Here is a 6,933-nt window from a genome sequence, read left to right as displayed (position 1 = left end):
GAGAAAAGGTATAATCTCTACAAAATAGGAAACATGTAACTGAAATCAAGAATTCAAACAAAATGATTTAAATAGGAAACGTGTAACTGAAATCAAGAATTAAAACAAAATGATTTAAATCTAATTTATGAAAATTAAAGGTAAATTTACAATCCTATCCTTTTAATTAAAAAACAAATGGATGGCTGAGATTAGTTCACTCTGTTCACAAACAAGGATGTTGTTCACTCATGATCCTGACCCTATATATATATATATATATATGTATATATATATATATATATATATATATATATATGTATATATATATATATGTATATATATATATATATACATATATATATATATATATTACAAACTGAACCGTAGTACCAACCAAATCATGGTTGAGTATTATGAATTACAATTCTCACCATCTTAGCTCTTGATTCCTCAAGGTTTGGATTCTAATGAATAAGTTACTATCCAAGAAAACACACTAATACATAGTGTCCAAACTAGTGTCTAAGACAAGATGTATTTTCTCGTATACATATTTTCTACCATTTGAATTCCGAACCTAATCCATCAATCAAAATCCATGAACTCACGCACCTTTGTTCCCTATTATAGGGTAACTTCGGTGTCTGAATCTCAAGACTCATCGAACTCACGACTTCTTTGGAAGCTATGCAAACCGTGAGTTTACATGATCCCATTTTACATTTTATACACTTTTAGGTGCAATATGAACTACCTTATCAAAATCACAATATCAATCACATTATTCAAATTAATCAATCCCTTATTACATGCTTAATCGGTATGCTTAGGATACATGCATGCTAGAAGCCTTTCTTGAACAATATTTTTCATTAACGTCGTGAGCCAACCTTAACATGTATAGCGCTATAGGAGTAGCACACCGCCCTTAGGAAGGGTTTAAGTTATTAAATCACCGTCTTGTTCGCTTCGGTGACAAGATACGCAACTTTGTGGACACAATTGGTTTGACTTATAATTGATGCATGCTAGCTATGTACTTTTTCGCCATGTAGGATTGATGACAACTTTTATATCTATGCTTGTAGCCAAAACTTGTATGCTCACCAATGCTTTATATGTTGACTGTTATTTTAATACATATTGTAGGAGATTGATGTTATGACGTTTCAAGAATCCAGTAGGATGGATTTTAGAAACACAGTTTAAAGTTATGAACTTTTCATTGTGTCGTATTTGAAGTTTCCTTGTAGTGTTTCCATTCCAAACAATGTACCATTAAGTTCATCAATGAAAAATGATTTATTTAAATATTGTCATATTTAGCAAGTTGTGATTTCTCGAACAATCTATTTCGTCTCGCCCTGATGTTTCCGCCTCAAAACCCCAAGAATCTAAATCAGGCATTGGAACCGCACCAAAAAGTGCATTCGGATTTGAAATGTGTTGTTGTTGTGTTGTCATGTTAAGCAACAATGGGCACCTAAACTAGTAATGATTTTTCTGTATGCAATATGCACAATAATCGAAAGAAACTCTAAAAGCACGTGTAGATAAAAGGGATTCATCCATGAGAGCATCCAAAAAAGAAACTCAAATCAAATCAAACCAATCCAATCGAATTAAGCCAAACTTTTTGCCCAAAACTAACTCTTTGCCTAGAACTGACTTTTCACCAAAGCCAACTTTTCTCCAAAAAAAATAAACTTATCTCAAGACTAACTTTTCGCTAAAACCCAACAATATGCAAAACTCAAAACTTTTCACTACACAAACTAACAATTCGCCAAACTAACTTTTCGCCAAGACACAAGTTTTTGTCAAACTAACAATTTGTTAAAACAAATTTTCACCAAACCAACTTTTGCTCAATAATCAACAATTCGCAAAGAAAACTACAAATCCAAAAACAAACGAAAACAACCTAATACCAAATAATTCAATACCAAGAGAGCAAGTAAATAAATCTCACAATAACTAATACCCAAATAATCCTTTTTATACTTAACTATATAATTAATACCCAAATAATTCTTGTGTATGCTTAACTAAAATGGAACGAATATGTCGAAGAGATCTTTCGTCAATTTTCTTTATCAATATTCCTCACTTTTCTTTTTATATTCCTTACAAGAGTCGATGAACATATAAGAATTTCACAATATAACGTAGCTGCAATGGTTGAAAATTATTTCCAATCAATATAACTATAGATGCGTTACGATAGAACCAATTATTAAAACTCTGATTTTCAAAAACATAAATGAATACCTCAACAACCGAACCCTATAAGTAACCCCAACAAACTCATCCAATCTGCGAAATCGATGCTTGCTATAAACTCTTTCATAATCAATCAATCAATAAACGTGGATCAAATCAAGCTCTGATATCATGTTAAAAGCCAAACATGTACAAAGAAAAAGCGGCTAGGGTTTATTCATTAGAAAAACATCAAGTACAAATGAAAAGAAATAAACATTGTATAGTGGGGCTACATGCTTACTAGCTAACGGGACAAAGCCCACACACTACTAGAAAAATGACAATTTTTAACGCGCTTTTCCGTCACAAAGGCGTCACATATTGACATTTGCTACGGATTTGCAACAAAACCTTGATGTTGGAAAAAGTCCCGTCAGAAACTATTTATTACGCAATTGGTGTCAGAAATTTGTGACGCATTTACTACGCATTTCCTATGTTGTATATCAAAAAATTGCAACGCATTTGTGACGCAATATCAAAAAATTGTACCGCATTTGTGACGAAATATTTAAAAAACAAAAAAAAACTTGAAAATCCGGGTTTTTTTGCTAAAATTTGCAGGAAAATAAGCAAAAAAATACTGATAAACAAATGATACATCAGCCTTTTGCTTTGACCTGTTATCTAACGCGTCCTAGAAGACAACTCCAATTTTAGGTTTTTGGTCGCTTTGTTTTACATGTTTGATACACACGTTGAGACTATTTCGCTACAAATGACCTGTTGAACTGAAATATGTTGTTCATTCCATATTAGTTTGTGGTGGTGGTTAGTTTTATATGCCCTGCATGTGCTTTTGTCTTCAAAGGGATCCCCACAACGTGAAACAACATAAACGTCACTTGAGTCATTTCTTCATGTTGATATTGATTAACATTTGCAGTTGTCTTGATGCTCCCTAAGTTCCTGCATTTAGCTAATTTACATAAAACTAAAGTGTAGATAAGAGTGCTTATAATTATCAGGGTGATCACGATCATATCTTTTATCTCAAACAAAATGAAACTGGCCGAACTCATAATCATTTTAAATGCGTTTAGCTACCCGTTATCCTTCCATCAGACAAGTTAATATATCACTGGAATGGTGAGATCGATACCTGAATCTGTCTTTGCAGAAACTTGACACACTCCACCGCCTCATCTAACATGTCTGTTGTATTAGTCTTGCTGCATCACATATATCCCCATTACACATTAGACCCACTCAATCATTTTAAGATAAAAACAACCTGCGGTTTCCAAAAATCATTTTAAGACAATCAGCTACAAGAGAGAAGACAAAAACATATAATCTTCTACAAAATGAAATTTAATACGATCAAATAGCCATTTTCATATATATGGGACAATCCCAATGTGGGGTTGGTGATGATGTTCATTGCATTCCATGTTTATAACATTAACTTTATATCAAATCACTTGATATTTAACACCTTAAAAAATGCATATATGTAAAATAAACAAGCATCCTAAATTAATGTCTACCTCTTCATTGCACACACCAATCTACAACACTTGAAGCCTCTCATAATCAAGCTATTTACAAAGATTGATGTCCTACAAGAGTTGTTCCATCTGCACCAATACCAATACAAAAACAATGATATAACAATGTTTTTTGATTGTTCAACTATTCACTTCCAAAAAAACACAAATATTTAGAAATGAAGATCATGAATAATACCACTTGATGATCCTACGATTCACTGCCAAAATCGTCAAAACCTAAGTTTTCTGGAATGTCCAACCTCTTATTTTCTCCTAAGAGACAACGTTGATGTTAGTAATCCCTTTTAAAATGACACAAAAAAGAACACTACCTTTATGCAATAGGGTACTACAATGAGAGTCCAAGAAACTGTCTCTATCTAATGATAGAAAAAAAATGCTTGATTTTTGGGCCAACAACATATTTTGTCTCACTTTTTAACTTTACAATTGACCTTATCATGGAACTAATGTTACTAAGTACTAATATGCTATTAAATGGCAAGATTCAAAACTAGGGATGCATTAGAGGGGACGGGGCGGTCCCGTGGAAGTTTGTATAACGCGTGATCAAAGCTTTGCCACCCACCGCCACCATATAACATAACGAGTGATGGTTTGGGTTTGTGTATAACGCGTGGAAAAATTAACGCCGTGATGGTTTGGGTTTGTGAGTGAAATTGTTGGGTGTGGTGATGAGTGATGACCACCCCCACTAAAAATGGTTGTGAGTGATGGAAAAATGGTCAATGACATGGCGAAACTTGATTGGTGCTTGTGAGTGATAAATTCTATCACTAGTGAACCACCCCTAGTCCCCTTATGATCACAACCTTTTTGAGTTGATGCACTAAAATAACAACTCTTTTCTACCCTAGAAAGTGTATTCTTTAGGATACACAGGTGCACATCCTGCAGACGACATAGGTCTGCCCATGTCTAGTGGTTTCATATGAAAAAACATTACACATGATCATGCTTTCATGCGTCTTGGAGTGTATTCTTTCTTTATAATCTGAAAACAGTAGTTCATAATTGAGTCAAAGCATCCCTAATATAATTAATTTTATAATCTGCAACTACTTGATAAAAAGAATAGTAATAACATATATAAAATACTTTATTCAAAGTAGATGAAATCAACAAGGAGAAACCAATTTTTGAACGGTAACATGGAATCTTTCACTTTTAATGATGACCTTTTCACTTTTTTTTTTTTTTTTTTTGCTTTGGAACCAATATGTTAATCCCAGTTAGGTGGGTTTTGACTCTGTTCCCGCATGAACGACACTTACGCTGCAAGGCTGATACAAAAATATAAAAATCTGAGTTAATTAGACATTACTCAAAAAATGAACACATTATATTAAAAATTAAAACCAAAAAAGGTGATCCTACATATGAAAATTTCGATAGAAAACTCCTTCCACGTGCATACATACGACATTTATTTTATTGGGATTTATACTCTGGTCATTGCTTGTCTACAGCTATTGGTCAAGCGACCCTAGCATTCTGAACCAATAAAATTGTTGGTAAATATGACATCACCTAGAAGCAATTGTTGGAAAATTTTGTTGCATCCTGCATGTTCCCAAAGATTGCAACCATAACAATATATATAAACAAACGAAGATGACCTGAAAAAAGGACATCAGATTGCATCGTTGTTCAAATATGAATTTATGTAAGAATGTCCGCAGCAACTTATCTTCTTACGGTTAAAACATTCATGATCAAGATATAGCAGGTGTCACACATATCTCAACCATATCTGATTCGCTAGAACATTTTTGTTTAACTCTATATCTAGAATTCAGATGCCATTGTGTATTACTAAACTTATAAATGCACACTGTTATTCCCAATTATAATTCAATATCCAGGCAGGGTTATATTAATCAAATCAGTTTAAAGAACGATACTATCTGAAATATGCTTACCATGTTCCAAAGAAGCACAACACATTATCCATTGATACGAACACCTCTTACTTTCTTTTCCAGCTATGCTTAGGTCACGTGCATTGTCAATAACCCTCGCTCTCCTATCTGTCTTCTTCAACATCAATAGAGTGGCAATCCCTTGCTCCTGTTTACCAAGCCCTAACTGAACAGATCTTTAATAAAATGAATTAAACTTGGATGAACAATTTGAAACCCTAATTGAACACATCTGTAATTATAACTTATAATTGAAGATCAAGAACTAATAAATTGATTCACACAACAAAACTATGAACTCAACAAAGCCCTAAATCATTCATACCTGAGCACAAGTACGAACAACAACCTTAAAAATCGAAGAATCGTTATAATTACTCGATCGAGCCGGTGGCGGACGAATCCTGTAAGCGATTTCTCCTCTTTTACTAGAAAATACACTTCTCTTGACACGCGAACAATGACACGCGCATATTTTATGACATTCAAAAGCGTATGTCAAGAAAAAAATGTCATGGTTTACAAAATTTAATAAATCTATGACATTCTTTTTTGTGTGTCATGTTTTTAGCGTCATAAAAAAAACAAGATTTATCTTGACACGCAAACAATGACACGCACTCATTTTATGACATTCGAAAGCGCATGTCAAGAAAAAAATGTCATGGTTTTATAAAATTCAATATATTTATGACACACTTTTTTTGTGTGTCATCCTTTTAGTGTCATAAAAAAACAAGATCTATCTTGACACGCGAATAATGACACGCGCTTATTTTATGACATTTAAATGCGTGTCAAGAAAAAAGTGTCATGGTTGTACAAAATTTAATAAATATATGACAATGTTTTTGTGTGTCATCTTTTTAGCGTAAAAAAAACATTATATAAACATAGGCAAAAGATCAAATACAAATAATCTTAACATACTAAACATACAAATTGAAGGAAAACCCAAAAAGACAAGGTGGCATTTTTGTAATTACCACGGCACCAACTATCAAAGTTACAACCAAAAATACCTTAAAAAACACAAATTTTTTTTTTAACATTTTTTATTAAAAAATCGCTACATTTCGTTAGCAAAAAAAAAAAAAAAAAAAAAAAATTTTTTTGGCTGCTACTAAAAGTAGCGATTTTTTAATAAAAAATGTTAAAAAAATAAAATAAAATAATGTGTGTGTTTTTTTTTTTTATTTTTTTAGGTTTTTTGGGGGGTTTAGTTTTTAGCTTTTTAGCATTTTAGCTTG

At 32.6% G+C, this 6,933-nt stretch overlaps 1 long non-coding RNA gene across 1 annotated transcript; it reads right to left on the bottom strand.

Moving 5' to 3' along the window:
- Window positions 1–2,862: 2,862 nt before the first annotated feature.
- On the bottom strand, window positions 2,863–4,174 carry LOC110905989. The gene is made up of 4 exons (XR_002573568.2): window positions 3,937–4,174; window positions 3,738–3,827; window positions 3,350–3,481; window positions 2,863–3,156 (listed from the first exon to the last, which is right to left on the bottom strand). It is a non-coding gene; the product is annotated as an uncharacterized LOC110905989 (long non-coding RNA).
- Between the last annotated feature and the right edge of the window lie 2,759 nt (window positions 4,175–6,933).

This window comes from Helianthus annuus, chromosome 16 (genome assembly GCF_002127325.2).
Source record: "Helianthus annuus cultivar XRQ/B chromosome 16, HanXRQr2.0-SUNRISE, whole genome shotgun sequence".
Lineage (NCBI taxonomy): Eukaryota > Viridiplantae > Streptophyta > Magnoliopsida > Asterales > Asteraceae > Helianthus > Helianthus annuus.
Note: the sequence above shows the minus strand (reverse complement) of the source record. Positions and strands in the feature narration are given on the sequence as shown.